Source organism: Talpa europaea (genome assembly GCF_964194135.1).
Source record: "Talpa europaea genome assembly, chromosome: 9".
In the NCBI taxonomy this organism is placed as follows: Eukaryota; Metazoa; Chordata; class Mammalia; order Eulipotyphla; family Talpidae; genus Talpa; species Talpa europaea.
The window spans coordinates 6,992,319-7,008,821 of NC_140076.1; positions in this window are offsets into that span (position 1 = coordinate 6,992,319).

A 16,503-nucleotide genomic window follows, 5' to 3' on the forward strand; every position below is an offset into this window, starting at 1 on the left:
GAGGCCAGACCGAGTCTGAGGTCAAGGTGCTGGCAGGCTGGCTTCATTCCGAGGCCTCCCTCCATGGCCATGGTCGTCCCTCTGTCTGTGTCTCAGTCTCTTCTTACAAGGGCCGCAGGCACACTGAGTTAGGGTTCACCTGTGACCTCATTCTTCTTCTCTAAAGACTTTGAAACACAGTCACATTCTGAAGTCCAGGGATTAGGACTTCAATATATGAACTTGGGGGTCAGGGGACACAGTTCAGTTCCTAACAGTTGCTGTAACAAGTTACCACAAGTTTTATTGATGTAAGGAGACAGAAATGCTGGCTTGCAGCCTGTGGGCCAGAGCCTGACCTGGGTCTCTTGCAAACCGAGGTGTGAGCTCTTCATTTCTCTGGGCTCTGGTTGCACCCATTTAATTTTGTCTTTTCTGGTCTCTGGAGGCCCCTTGTCACTCCACTGTCAAAGCCAGCAGTGGGGCGGGTCCTTCTCACATCTCGCCAACCCTCTCCAAAGCATCCTCCCCCAACCCCCTGGCTCCCTTTTCTGGCCCCTCTTCGACTTTTAGGGAGCCTTGGGATCACACTGGGTCCACCTGGACCCTCCAGGACAATCTTCTCCTTTAAGGTGAACCGATCAACAAGCTTTCTTCCACCTGCACCGTTCATCACCCTTTGTCACGTGACCTGTCACATTCACAGCCTGGGGGGTTGGTTAGGAAGCAGATACTCTGCCAGCCACTCCCATCACCTCTAAACAACACACATCATCTCTCCACGCAAACATTCTCCAAGTGGAGAAGGACACGCTTTCCTTTCCGGGCAGACTAATAGAAACAACCTTCTTCATGTAGATTTTGGGGCTCACAGGAGAGAGGGGTACCAGCACGTACTGCCATTGTCCTGTTGTGCCAAGAAGGGTGGGTTCTCTCGTCTTCGGACCGGAGAGTGTAACTCACCAGACCAGCCAAGGGGCAGGGCCCGTGGCCCTGCTCACCCCTGCAGGATCACGCACGGCTCCAGGCCCCAGCTCTGGGCTCTCCCCCACATACTGCACAGACAGCTCCCCCCTCCTGGGGGAAATGAGGCTCCTATTCCCCACAGTTAATCGGTTTTCCACTTTTCTTCTGAAAACCATCCTGAGGTACCTTTGACACACAAGTAGAAATGTCGATGGGGCAGAAAGGTTTCCCGCCATCTGGCTGAGAAATGTGTTGAGAGAACATCTCCCCACATCCCCGCTGCTGTGGGTCAGACTCATGGAGCCGGGGAATGAGAGGGGGTCTGCTGTGTTTTCCAGAGGAGGGGCCTCGGGGTCACTGTTGACACCCCCGGATGTGCGCTTATTTCTAACCTCAACTCCATGTGTCTTGTTTGTGAATCTTGTGTTATTTCCATCACTCACCCCCTTTACAACAGGTTTTTAAAAACAGTGGACATTAACCCAGGACCATCCTCTTCAGAGCAGTCTCAGGGAATCTGTACCCTTTACTGTTTTTGAGAGCAGGTGACTGATGTCTTTTTCCCTCTTGAAGGAACAAACCATCTGTTTGGTGTTATTCATAATGCATTGTACTATTTATCTAAATCAGTTTTCCTGATCTCTTATCCTCTTTGGGGGGTGTTTGTATGCATTTTTTATGCAGTCCTCTGGGGTCCGTTGTGGTCTGAGTGGAACATCACTTGATAAATGAATTAAACATCTCCCTTTGCTTTTGGGGAGGGTGATCTTATTTACAATCTCGTAGCAGCGCAATTCTGCTTTCCCTAGGACATGTCGTGCTCGGCTTCTTTTTTAACATGTACCGTGTATCAAATCCTGTGCTCGGCAGGCAGCACAGACCTTTGCCGTCATGGGGTCAGCCTGGTAGGGAGTGGACATAGTTTAAAGAGTCACATGAATGCATGGAGAATGAGAGCAAGAGAAGCAGCCTGAAGGAAGGAATGAGTTCTCTTGAGTGTGCATAACCATTAACCAACCTGATCTGGGGTAAAGTCTGAGAGGGCTTGGGGGGTTTCCACTTGGCCAAGGATTGGCGTGTGCAGAGAAAGCACATTCCATATAGAGGGGCCATCATGTGCAAAGGCCCTGGGGCAGTAGAAGGGGGCTTGGTGTATTTCTGCAACCATTTTGTTCTTCCAGATATTTTGCTCATGACCAGCCAGTGCTGAGCCCGGGAACCTCAGTTTCTGGGCCCTAACACACACTGCCGGGCATCTTTTAACGTCTACCGTTTTTAACAAACCCATTTTTTTTTTTAAAGATTCATTTATTTATTTATACACGCACTGGGTACAGTCAGAAGCGTGGGAGGATGAGAGAATTCACCAGAGCCAGAGGGGAGAGCAGAGCAGGCAGACTGACGAAATACACTGCTGAGGGGAGCAGCGGGCAGCAGGAGAGGTCTGTGTGCCATGTGGGACCCTTGTCGGTGGCCGGGGATGAACCGGCACTGCAGATGCTGCGGGCAGCTTTGCAGCCCAGTGCTCAACCGCTGCGCCACCAGGGGAGGCCCCAAACCCATTGGTTTTTGAAGAAAAACTTCACCCGGGAATCCCTGTCCATCAGTGAGGACAGGGAACGTCGCTGCAGAAACCAGCTGCTGCCTGGGTTTCTCTGTCTGGCCCTTGTTTCTCCAGCTCTTCCACGAAGACAACTCTAGGGCTCTGTGGCACCTTAAAGAATTGCCAAGCAGCTCCCTGAGCTCTGAACATCTCAGGGGACTCCCAGGTGCCACGGGCACTTGTCAACATTTGCTTCTGGTGAGAGTTCCTTTGTGGGGGGCTAGAGAAGTGCTCTCGCTGAGGAGAATCTTGTGAGCAACCAGCATCAGGGGGGTTAACAGAGACCAGCATATATTTCACCTGGTGAGTGTCCTCTTCTCTCTACTCTCCGCCCCTTCCTCTCCTCTTTGTTATCATCTTTTGGCATAAAATATTTGAAATTGTTTCAAATATTTGAAAATGACAGCTCTTTCGGAGAGAAAACCAACAAGTGATTGGGAAATTGCGGGGTCGGGGGGAGTGGAAATCGCCCACGCTGAATTCCCCAACCCACCATGAATGAAACCAGAACGGGCCTCCCAGGCAGAAAATTCCAAACTCTCCTCATTGGAAATCTGAGGCATTTTTGAGCATTCTGCAACCTCCTGGCAAAGCCCAGCTCTACTCTGACCCAAGCTGCTTTGCTTTCCAGTGTTTCCAGAGCAAACAGAGGAGGAAATCTCCACCTCCCGAGGTGCCCCAGGATGGATCTAACCGCTGTGAGGGAGGCAGGGGCTCCGCCAAAACTTGTTATATACGCAGAATAGTCTCCTGGAAAGCTGGCGGGGTCCATGTGGGGTACCTAATGTATTCCCTCCACAGCTGTGTTCTCCCTCCAGCCGGCCTCCGAGTGCCCCACTCCCAGTCTCTCCAAATGTCCTAAATGTCCTCTTCCTTCAACGCCCGCACATCCAGCTGATTTCCAGTGGGGTCACTGCTGAGAGGAAAACTGACTTTCAATTGATCTGCGCTAAGATGATCAATGACCTCCATTATTCTGGGGGGAGTATTTTCATTCTGGCTACATGGGGGAGCCCAAGGGAGTCTCCATTTGGTGGACTCGTGGGAGTTGTGGAGGCTAGATTAGGAGACAGGGACTTCAGCCTGGACGCCCTAAGACAGGAAGCGTGTGTCCTCTGCCTGTGTGTGTGGATGACCTTGGTGGGGTCACTACATGCAGCATAAATCCTTTTCATCAGTTTTCTGATAACTCCCTCAGCCAGTCGTCTTTCCTGCTCATTACCCATTCTTGGAAATGCAGCTGGCAGGGCCTGTCATCCTGGGAGACTTTTGAGTTCACCTGGCTCCCAGGTGAGAGGCAGGGCATTTACTGAATGATCTGTTTGGTGGCCTGCTGTCCACCACCATTGTTCAGGCCAGACCCTGTGTGGGAACGAGGGCGGTTTGGGCCCAGGTGAGCCCCCAGTTTGTGGCCCAGGTGTTCTCTTTCCAGCAGCTGAGGGTCTGTATCTCAGGCCTGCTTTGTCCTCTTGCCTCCAGAGCCCTCTTTGTTTAAAGTGACTCCCTTGCCACCCCTGAGCTGTCCGGATATGGGATGAGTCGCTGGACGAGTGCATTTGAAGGAGAGGGGAGGCGTCGGGGAGATGGACACAGCAGTGGGGTCTGGGCTTTGGCTCTGTAGTCATCAGAGGGGCTTCCACTCAGGGCTGGTTCCTCAAGTCACTCGGGAATATGGAATGTAGGGGTGCATTTACTTAGGATGTCTGGGGTGATATGGTGCAGGTGGAACTAGACTAAGCCAGCTTGTGGCACACTCTCATGAGCTGTGTCTGCTGCTCTGGGTACCCCAGAGGCAGTGTGCCTGTTGAGAGCTTTCTTTCTTTTTTTTTTTTTTTTAAGATTTATTTATTTATACAAGCAGTGAGTACAGTCAGAAGTGCGGGAGGGTGAGAGAATTCACCAGAGCCAGAGTGGGGCGCAGAGCAGGCAGACTGACGAAATACATTGCTGAGGGGAGCAGCGGGTGGCAGGAGAGGTCTGTGCGCCATGTGGGACCCTTACCTGCGGCTGGGGATTGAACCGGCGCTGCAGAGCCTGTGGGCAGCTTTGCAGCCCAGTGCTCAACTGCTGCACCACCAGGGGAGGCCCTGTTGAGGACTTTCTAAATGGGGAAGGGAACCCCAAAGCTTCCTCGGCTTTGTAAATGCAGCCCACTCACTGAACCCAAGAGGCCCAGCTGGCCTGCGATGTCACACAAGTAATTTCTCCTTCTGTGCTTCCATCTCCTTATGTCCTAAGCAAGGGGGCTGGACAAGATTTCTGACCCCTCTCTGCTAAGTTTCTGTCTGGATTTGATCAACTTCCTATTTGTCCTCCGTGTCGCAGCCAGAATATTTATCGTGTAAACACGTGTCTGACCAAGGCTCCGTCCTGCTTAAAAAACACCCTTGGCTCCCGGGTGTCCTCAAGGTGAATCGCAGCTCGTGAGCTGGGCATCCGTGGTCCAGATCCACCCTGTGGTTTCACGCCCTGCTGCTGTCGCCTGCGCTCTTACCTCTCCGGACGCAGGAAGCCTGGATGCCCGCCAGGGCCCAGTCTCTGCAAGTGCTGCTGTGCAAGTGCAGGGCCCATCCACCGCCCTTCAGCCCCTACGTCTTATTCACTCCACACGTCTCCTTTGATAGCCACATTTTTCTGAGCAGCATTCTCACCACACCCTCCAAGCCTGGGAAGGCTCATCTCCAAGGCCGCACGGTCCTTGAAAAGTGTGAATCTCTGTTGACTTCTCTGTCTCCCCCGCTGCTTCAGAAGCAACTTGAAGGATACAGCCGTGTTCACCTTGTATTGAGCCCCGGTTCCTGACAGGGCAGGGCATGTAGCAGACAAGCAGGACTGGTCACTGGGCCGCCTTGGAGAGGTAGTGCTGCCTGAGGCATCGTGCTGGCACGTCCCCCCAGCAGCAGGCAGTGGCCACTGTGGGGTGCTGTCTGCTGAGCCGATGCAGGCTGTCTCTACATGATGATCATACCACTTCCCAAATACCCAACTATCTTCCAGGGGGTGGAATTGGACTCCTTTTGTGTCCTGCCCTTGCACGTTTCTCCCTAGTGACCCCTAAACTCGAGGATGAGCCGGGAGCCGTGGACTTGCCTGTTGTGCGAAGCACCATGTTAACGCGCCACAGAGCATGCATGGCCTGTTTTAGATGCTTCTGGCAGGCTGATTTCCTGTTCCCATTCAGTCAATCATCTTCCATCTTTGGCAGGAAGGAGAACACACAGCTTCGCATGTGCCAACCCCAACATATTTCTAATTCCATCAAGCATGGCTGGATAGGCGCCGCCTAGGCCCCAGGATTTGAAGATGCTTTGCAAAATTGGGTGTGTTTCCCAGCCAGGACGAGCAGCACTCAGGCTGAGCTCCGAGAGCACTGCGGCCAAGTCTGCATCTATGACTCGTGCTTGGCCTTTGGCCTTTGCTTGAGGACCAAGGTGCTAGCACTGCTGAGAGGTGCTGCCATGTGGAAAGTGCTGGAAACCAAGCCACCGAAGAACCTGGATGGCAGCAGGAAAGCGAGACTGAAGAGTGAGGTTGAGACGTGGCCGGTGCTTCTCGCTTATTCTTTGTAGTGAAGAAATCCTGCAGTGCGGGGGGTGGTGGTGGGGGGTGAAGGGTAAGTGAAAAAATATCAGGCTTTTCAGCCCTCCCGCCATTAGGATGGATGACGGAACCCTGCGGTCCTGAATGCATGCCTGATGGCCGGCACCTGGAGTAGGGTGTGGGCATGTGTAGATGGGATTCACCTGGGCTAAGACTGGGCTTTTAAGGGCGGCGTCACGGGGATGCCAACAGAAGCAGAAGAACCACGAGAACAGGCCACCAGAGAACGCCAGAGAGCCCAGATAGAGTGATGACTTGCTGGGGGCTGGGAGGCCTGCCATCCTTCTGGCCCCCCAGCACCCCTGCCTGCCGTGTGCCTGGTAAATTCCAATAAAAGCTTGAAATTCACCCGTCTGCTCGGATCATAGAGATCCTGCCCTGTGGCCTCCTGCCCCTACAAGGGGTGGGGGTGGGGTGGGGGGACAAAGGGACTTGTGAAGGGTGGGCTGGTGGCCTCCGGTGCTGGTGTGACTCACCTGTCTGTTTCAAACCCTGGCGATGCTGTGACAACGAGCCTTCTTGCTCAAGTTCCTTCTGACCACAGCCAGGCACAGGCTGTCTTCCTGAGGACTTGGGTGTGCATTGGAGGGATTTGCATGTGTAAATTTCCCTTTCTCTCCTGATTCCTTTCCGTGTCTTCCCTTGCTTCCCCATAGCTGCCCTCCTGGGCTCAGAAGCTGCCTCTTCTCTTGTCATTAATCCCCAACAAAAATCCAGACTGCCCCTTCTGCTATGTCAAGGGCAATTTTGACCCTCTCCTCCTTTCTCCACGCTCTGATATTTTTCTTCCATTTCTTCTTGGAACATAAATTTGATTTCCTACCTGCACAGCCCAGCGTGGGCCTGATGGTAATTACTCTCATTTGCAGCTACGTCGGGGAGGGGATGGGCAGGGCCGGTGCTATTCCGTTCAGCTTAAACTCTTCACCTTCTGGGCCCTCGCCTCAAAATGCCATCCCTTATCAGAAAGACTTAAGTGGAAAGTAGTAGCTGCACTAAAATTTTATTTAAGTTTCCCTTTATTTTTCTGATAGCTGTGAAATCTGTTCTAAGAGGATGGAGGATTTTTTTTTTCCGTTTTCGCTTGAGCCTATGTTAATTTTGCTCTTTTCTTGCCATCCAATTTCCTTCTCTTCAGTTCTGTTCTCAGCTGGATCCTGGTGTTTCACTCCACATATTGAACTAGCAGAGCAATAATATGTTATGATTAATAAGTGGCTTGACAGGCAGGAAAAAAGCAAATCTTATTCATTGCATCAGTGGTGCTGTGCAAATTCGCTATTTTCTGAGAAACGTATTTAGTCAGCAGGATGGTTTTTGTCTAGATCCTTGGCCCTTAGCAACCTGCTTTAGCTGATTCCCCATCTCTCCTTCACCTGCAAACTCCAGGCTTGGGGGTGGGTGCCAGGAATGCTGAACACCTTTCCAAACCCCAGGAACTCTGTTTTGGACGCTGTCTCCGCCATCCTGTGTGGCACATAAACCATCACACTTTAAAGGCGATTTTAGAGAACTAGGTAAAAGTGGAGACTTCAGTTGCATTTGACTCCTTGCTGTACTAACTCTTAGCGTGTTCCGGGGTCTTCTCCAAGTGTGTCTGAGTGTGACTTATATACAACTTACTCTCACACAGGGAGCTCGATGGCTTTCTGTATTTTGTTGACTATTATATGCTTAGTCCATTCTTTTAGGAAGTTATTTGCATGATTTAGGATGACGCAATTCTATTTCTAGGTCTCAAGCACTCCCAACCCCCATGACATTACGGGATCCAGATTTGCCTTCTTTAGTCTGGTGCCATCAGTCCTACGTGGCTGCTGAGCACTTACGATGTGACACACCCAAGCTGTGTCCTGAGTGTGAAATGTACCCCCAATTTCAGAGACTCAGTCAGGAAAAGAAAGAATGTGTATTATCTTAGTCTCCTTTTATGGCGTTTACTGTTAAGTTGATACTGATCATATGTTGAATACATTGGTTAAAATAACATGGTATTAAAATTACTTTCACCTACTTTCCTCCTCTTATTTTCCCTGGGACTGCTGGACATGTCAATCGTATGCACGGCCCGTGTTATATCTCCACTGCACAGCATCACCCCGGAGGTCATGCTAGAGGACCAGGGGTTAACAGGGTCCCAGCTGGTTCTTGCCATCGCTCAAGGACAGCAGTGCTGGCCGAGGTGGCAGAGGGTTCATCCGATATCCCGTCACACCACGGACACTGACTGAGGCCCCATGTCAGGCCCAGGCTGGAGGTGCGGGGGGCTTGGGGAGTGGGATAAGTAGCCTCTGCCCAGGGCCTCTTATCTGGGGGCCTGACCCAAGAGTGGGCCTGGACGGTGGTCTAGTCTACCCCTCTTCAGTAAGCCGGGGTCAGGTCGCCCACCTGAAGGAAGAGGTTCCTTTTCCTGTTTAAACAAAGGGAGGTCTCAAGTCAAATTTCCGGGGAGCTGCATCTGTCCAACCAGAGCTTCTGCAGCCATCGCCAGCCCTGGCTCTAGAGTCCTGGTCATCGCTGCCCCATACGGCCTTTCCCTAGTTGCTCCCCACTTACCACACCCGGACTGCTCTGTGCTGGGGCACCGGGTTCCTTCTTACCTTTGCACCAGATGGGCCTCCTGCCCAGAACTCTCTTCCCTTCATTGCCCACCTGTTCTTAGCTGTTTTTCAGGTCCTCCCAGGTCCGGGCTAGCCAGACCTCAACTTCTGATTCTCAGCAACCCCTCAATTCTCCAAGGACTTGAGATCCTCTGGAAATGTCTTCAACACCATCAGATCACACAAAATGAGCATGTGAAACTAAACCACATAGGGGCCTAATATTCGGCACTCTCACCCCAGGCTGAGGACTCTCTGACCCATCAGGGCTGCCTCTGCTTGCATGCGCTCAGACTCCAGGGCTTTCTAGAACAGACTAGAAACTCTACAGGGAAGCACCAGCAACTTGTTCTTTCTTACCCCCACCCCTTCCTCCATCAGGTGTGAAGCCAGAAGAACATGCAAGCACAAAGATAACTCTAATTTGGGGGGCAAAACGTGAGTCATTCAATTACACACTAATTCTTCTTCTGAACTTCACTTTGGTGGCCGAAGAACCAATCACCTCGTCTGCCCTGAAAATATCTCATTTTATCCAGAAGTGCTGTCATGGATGAATAAGCTGCCTCATGACAAAGAATTCCTACGTGCATTTAATTTCCACCCCAGTCCTGAGGTTTGACTCTCATTTGGCAATTAGGGAAACAGGTGGAGACATTTGTTCACCATCTCAGCTTCTATCATTGATGAGTCGACATTCTCCGTTCTATTCTGTTGCAGTGGAAGATTCTGCTTTTATTTTATCACAGCAGAAGCCATAGTATCTGGGCTATAAATTAGCTAATTGCACCTACCAGCTTAATTTTCATATTCTACATGGTCTATAACTTTTAAGCTGGGAGCGCGTTGAAATGCTTGAAGTGGAATGTCCTTCGGAAGTCTTCTCTATAAACACGTTCTTTCAATGAGCTTTTCAGTCTCTTCAGTATCACGCCTTAAGATCTAAAAGGCTGTGTCTGCTTTTGGGCACAAATGTATCCATGCACCATCTTCTGCTTGATGGCGAGGTCTGCTTTCCTGCCGCCGTTTGTTTTTGGCTGTGGCTGCTTCTGTGAGACATGCTTGCTTTTCTCTACTTTGATGCAAATCACTTGATTAGCTAGCTCCCTTTTAGAAACTGAGCATCTCTACCTTGGTCATTCTATCAGCAACATCAGCTAGTGAAGTTGGGGTAAGAGTGGTCAGCAGAGACGGTGTCAAAATCTAGAGAAGATGCAAAAATGCCTTGGGATTGTGTGCTGAATACCCAAGTGACCGTCGTCTGGATTTTCCATCAGCGCTGTTTGTAGCCCCCCCGTGGGCAGCCGGAGTTTCTTCATTGTCACTTTCCTGCAGGGGCTGGAGCCCCCCCCCTTTCTGCATTCTGACTCTTCTTGGATGCAGAAAATGAAACACAGAGGCGTGACTTGTTTTCAAGCTGCATTCATGAAGTGTTAAGGCCACAGATTTTAACAAAGTCAAGAAATGCAGAGGCAGGGCCTTCGGGGAACTAGGGGCTTTGGGGAGGTGGCGACTCCTGCAGCTGTGGGCTTGTTAACTCACACACACACCTTCCGCCGCCTCCGAGCACCGGAGTGGCTGCCTGCGCCACGGCACCTCACGTTTCCATCAATGGAAATGAATGCGTTGTTGTGGAGGAGAGAATCACTCCAGCGTGTGTATATTCAAATGAGCTTCTAAGTGAGAATTCCAACTGCGCAGAAGAGGCGAGGCAAGGAGAGCAGCCAGGAGGGATAGTGAGTGAGGCTTTGGCATCTCTCTGTGCAGTGAATCGTTGATTCCAGTGCAATAAGCCTCTGGTGCCTGGCTTGCTGGATGGGCCTGTGAGCCCTGCTGCGTCTCCCCCTTTCTTGGCCATCTATTACTCTAAGACAGATCTTCCCAAGGCACCACCTCTGGGATGCCCTCCCCTGCTTAGGCGCCTCCCGCGAGGCTTGGGGGATCCACAGAGGATGTGGGTTGGTGGGGTGGCTTTGGTGGTGCCGTCATGGCAGATGCCTGTCCCTCTGCATGTATCCAAACCCACCGGGTGTTCCCACCAGGAGAGAGCCTTAATGTCAGGGTAGACTCTGGGTGACGGAGGTGCGTAGAGGTCAGTTCCTCAGTTGTAGCAAGTGTCCTGTGTCCTGGGGGCAGATGTCGATCATGGGGGAGGTGTTGTATGTGGGGCGCCAGCAGGCCTAGATGGGTTCTTCCTCTTAAAAGGAAAATTGGAACTTTCTCTGAGTTTTGCTTTGAACCTATAACTGCTCTAAAAACTTTAGAGTTTAAAAAACCCACCTCCGGGGGCCCCATGTTATCTCTGGACTAAACACAGACTCTTGACCCCAGAACGGCAGGTGACGGGACTCTGCCTCACCCGTCCATGCTGCCTGCTTCTCCTGGGCCTTGACTTCAGCTCCACCAAGTAGCTGAGTGTCTTCCTTGAGACTCGAGGCTGCACTGACGTGGCTCACTCTGGACAGGCTAGCCCCAAATACAGAGCCTCCCTGGTCCCCCAGACCCAAGCTGAGGTCTTGGTTTTTCTTCTGTTGGGGGGGGGGCTTCTTCAGTATTTACTATGACTGAGTGTGCCCCCCCAAATTTGTATTTTGAGGCCCAAGCCCCCACAGTGATGGTATTTGGGAAGTGATCGTGCCCTGAGAAGGAGACAAGAGAGACTTGCTTCCCCTCTCTCTGCCTCGAGAGCACAGAGCAGAAGACAGCTGTCTGTACCCCAGCAGACGGCTCTTACCAGAGCCAGGTCAGCCGGCACCTTGACCTTGGACTTCCCAGCCTCTGGAACTATGAGGAGCAAGTGTTTGCTGCTCACCAGTCTGGGGGGATTTGTCAGAGCTGAGCTGATGTAACACTGTACTTCACCCTTCTCTGGCTAGGGCTGCTGTCTCTGCCCTGGCTCTGCCTGCCACCCAATCAAAAGCTGATTTATCTGTGTTTTATGTTGTCTCCTTAGCTACGATTTAAGGTGGAAGTCAGGGCTTCATTTGCAACATCCCAGCTCTTATCTCAAACCTGAGCACAGAATAGAAAACCATTAAACCTTTGGGTTGACCTACACTTTCCAGAAGTAAAAGGAAAAGCTCTCCTTATTGTCTCAAATCTCTGAATGAAGGGCCATGAATACCTTCCCTGCCCCGGGCTCTCAGCCCAAGGCCCCAGAGGCTTTGCTGTGTTGAGAAGCTGCAAGGCTAGTAGGACTGGTACCTCTGGGCACTGCCCGCTTTGTGGGTGATGGCTCGCTTATCCTTCCTCCCACCACCAAGAGTTTGGGGGTGTCTACTCTGTCCTTAGCATGGAGATCCGGTTCAGAGAGAGGCAAAGTCTGGCTCTGGTGGAGCCTGTGGTCGTGTGTGTGTGTGTGTGTGTGTGTGTGTGTGTGTGTGTGTGTGTGTAGAGGGAGTAGAGTCACAGCAGACTAGTAGGTAATACTGAAGGAACGTGGTCCTGGGGTTACAGCTTGAGTGGGCAGCATAGTGGACAGGGAGACAGGGATAATGTGAGGCCTCCATCACAAGACAGGGTCACCCACAGGCACATTTGGGGGGGCAGTATCTCAGGAAGAAGGACAAACAGGTGCTCAAGCTCTAAGGCTTGGCACTATGGACCTTTTGGGGCTGGAGAAGTCGTTCTGAAGGTGGTCTTGTAAGTTGTATCCCTGAGTCATGAGAATCAGAGAGGTGAGGTGATTTCCCCAAGGTCACACAGCTTCCAGGGGGTGGATCTTCCAATCACAGGTCCCCCAGCCCTCCCAGAACCCTGCCTGGTGCTGGCTCGTTGGGAGAGCTGATGTTGCTACCCAAATCTTAAAATCGTCCACCATCTCTCTGCCTCCAGCAACCTCTTTCCTACTTGAAAGTTTTCAATTTATGATTATAGGTTGTTTTTTGCCCTTCAGGCGAGTTCGATTTCATTGTCCAGATGCGAAAAACAATTTCACAGTGAAGGCTGCAAATAAAAAGGGAAAGAGCAAAGAAGGGGGTTCATACAGGACAGGCTGGATCTAAAAACAATGCTGGAGGTGAGTGGGGTCCGTGAAGCTGACAGAGGTATCCCCATAGCTGAGGAGAGTGTCCCCTTTAACTCTTTTCCCTCTGACTCTGTGTCTTGTGCAACATAAAGGAGCAGGTCCACGTCCACCCGAGCAGAGAGGGAACAGGAGGTCGGGGAGTCAGTGCTGACAGTGGCGGGGTGTTCCTTACTCAGGGAATCAGCTGTGGAGCCTGTGCTTTTAGCCATGTTTGAGGGGGAGGTGCCCTGGTCTCCCCTCACCTCGCCCCTCCATCCTGGGAGAGACAGACCACATGCTAGAGATATCATCCCACATACCATTGCTCGCCTTGGAAGCACCACCCTCAGGAGAACGTGCTGTCCTCAGAAGGCTCGTCCTTTGTCTGTGTGTCCAGTGCCTGGATGCAGCTGAGGCGTCTCCATCCAGCCCGACTGTGAGGGTCAGGCTCTGTGCAGGCACCGGGAAGCGTGGGTCGGAGCAGTCGTGCTGCCCCGGGGTACTCGTTCACTCTGAGAATCGCGGGGAAGCCATGACATGCACACAGGGACCCAAATCAGCAGCTCTCAAGGTCGGGAAGACCGGGCAGCCCCCCAACACCATGAAGGAGGGGCCTAAAAGGCAAGGCCTTTGCTTGGGTGACTCCACACCCTGCCATCCAGAACTGCACCCAGCACATAGTAGGATGCAGGGCACACCTCTGTGGAGCTGATTTTGTTGAACCTGTATTCAAAGTTGAATGGGTCTCTGTCCCAAGGGGAGCCTTGGCTGGACACCAGGTAGCAGAGAAGCGGGTCAGCTTTGACCTTTGGGTTTTGCGCCACCAGCCTGACGCTGGTCCCTGCCGCTGACCCTAAAAATCCAGTGGTTTGCGGCTGGATTTGAGGCTCTTATCTCATTGATCAAGTCTAGGGGGAATTCTTCAAACATCAGGCCTGGTTAGCTGGGATGTGAAAGGCCATGTGCCTCCCTCCTCTCCTCAGAACCCCCCAGGTCCTCCACTGTCCAATGAGAGAGTTGTCAAGAGGAGGTGCCCCTGGGCTCCCCCCAGGGCTGCACTATGTCTCTGCTGAGTTGACATGGGTCTGGGGCTGTGGCCCCAAGGGGAGGTAGCCTTGTTGGAGGACATTAAGTCCATCTGATGGACCCTTTCTGGGCTCTCCTGTGGTGGACGTTACAGCCTTTCTATTTACCCACCATCCTGAGCGTGTGTGCGTATGTGGAGAGGGTGGGAGACAGAACATACACATTTTCATCCATTTATGAGTTTACCAAAATGCTGGTCTCCATGCAGGGGGAAACATTCATGATTCTGCTGCCTGATGGATGAAACTCATCCCATCAGAAAAATAAATTAAAAGAGAGGCAGCCCTTGTCACATTTTATGTACGCAGATCATTGAAAGCGAACAAACTCAGAGCAAGCTAACTAGACACATAATGGCTTATAAGATAGAACATTTTTTTTTTTTAAACGAAGATGATTTAGAAACCCTATCCATTACATTTTATGACAGCGAGGAAGTCTGTCTCTTTATTTTCTTTCTGCTGGCCATAATTCAGCTAGTGCTTTCTGATGATAAACTTTTTTTCCTTCGGCCAGAAGTATAAAGAACTATCACCTGTGTCCTCACCTCCTGTCTTTCTACATGGGGTGCTGAGCATTTGTGGCCTCTCCTTCCGGATGTGGGGGCCTGTGCCTGCAATCCTGCCTCCCCCAGCCATCCTGGGGACTTGTTCCCATGGGTCTTGTGTTCCAGAGACCCATTCAACCATATCGGAAGCTGGTTCTGTGTGCAAGGTGAGATGTCAACCTTGAAAACAAGAGCCTGTGGGTGTATTTTTCACTATGAATAGTGAAAATAGTTATTTTTTTCTTAAAAAAATTCTGAGACCAGTTATTTCCTGCTGCCAAACTCTGTGGGTTAATGCATGCTAATCCTGCAAAAATAAATATTAACATGGTGTGCCTTGCTAGAGCAGGTCTTTGGGGGAGATTGGAGAACTTGTGGATAAGTTATTTGAACATCCTTTTATCAGGGTGATTATTAGACTTACCTTGAGCGAAAGTATGTTGTTGCAACTACTGTTCTAGTAGCCAGGAAAGCTGTGGATTTCTCTCCTCACTGCCAGTGGGGTCAGCTGATTCTTCCTCAGTGAAAGCATCTTTTGGGGTTCCTGTGTGAGTGTTGTGTGTGCTGGTTGTCCTGCCTACCCCGTGATACGAGCAGAGAGAGAAGCACTGAAGTATCAGACCTGAAATCAGCACCAGCAGTCCTGCTGCCCAAGGGGAGAGCAGCAGGGGCCTGAGGTCAGCACCAAGGACATCATGGTCATCAGACATGGGATGCAGAGTGGCCACCAAGGACGGCCAGAACAAGAAACACTTACCTGGTCTCCTTTCACCTGAAGAGTTATTATCCCAACTTGTTCATCTTAATCAGTCCATCAGACATGTTAGCGTTGAAATGGATCCAAGACTGTACAGTTTCCCCCCGACCTACTTTCATCTAATTCAGTGTGGCAGGACAACCCTCTGCAGCACATAGAGGCCGTGCCCGAATCTCTCCAATTATGGGGTGCTCTGCTGAGGGTTGTTGTGTGGTGAGCTTGTGACTCTGGTCTGGCTAATTGTCCTAATCCCACCAGTCAGTTGTTGTGTGTGCTGGTCAGCCACTGGGGAGGGAAGGTGGACGCAGCTACTCTGGCCTATGACGCTTTCCAACTTGCTGAATTTGAAGATTTTCCAGAGACCTGGAAGCCCGTGAGGATACTGGGTAGAAAACATAGCATGCGTCCACCAAGATGGATGGATGGGTTCGGATGGTTTTGTGGGCAGACACCAAGTCTAAGTCTGGAGGGGTTCAGCAGAAAGGCCTCTGAAGTGTAGGCCTGGAGCGGGCCTCCCTAGTGGCTCAAGGGGTGAAGCACAGTACTATGAAACTATCCACAGCCACTGCAGCATGAGTTCTATCCCCGGCCGGCCAGGGAGCTACCCACATGGCATAGCAGACCTCTCCTGTCTCCCCGCTGCTCCCCTCAGCAGTGGATTTCATTAGATCTGCCTGTTCTATTTCCCACTCTGTCTCTGATGAATCCTCTCACCCCCCCACACCTCTGGCCTACACCCCAGTTCTTCTATGAAGAACTGCAGCCACATGGTACCATGTGGGGCCCAAGGAGGAAGCCATGAGCAGGAGTACGGCGGGAGGAGTCAGATTAACTTTTGGCTTCCAAGTCCCTCTATGATGGAAAAACCTAAAGTGTTTATTTTTTTTTTCTTTTCATCACAAGACATTGCATTCTTTCTGCTTCTCTAACAAAATGAATCCTAATTAATACATTCATAACAGCAAAGTGTTTTGTAGCTTGTATCAAGTGTTGGAAAAGTATTGGCTTCAAGTCAGAGGTTCTGTGATTAGTCTTATGCCAACCCTTTCAGGATACCAGGTAGTCAGTCTGAGCCAATTTCCTCGTCTCTACAGTTGGGGCCTCAATTTTCAAGATTAAACCTGTAGAAGAAGAAGTGATAAAGTGAAGTGAAAATATGGCCTTTGGGTATCACTGCCTATTTTTTAAACTACCTGGTTAAAAGAAAAAAAATCATCTATTAGGCCAAAATGATCAGATGAACAGCTTCATGAAGACAAGGCCGACAAGATGTGGTCCTCCCGGGGCCCTGGAACGGCTATGGGCATTCTCTGGCATCTCCTGTCTGCCTAGCATCTGCCGGGCTTTGTAGGGGGATTA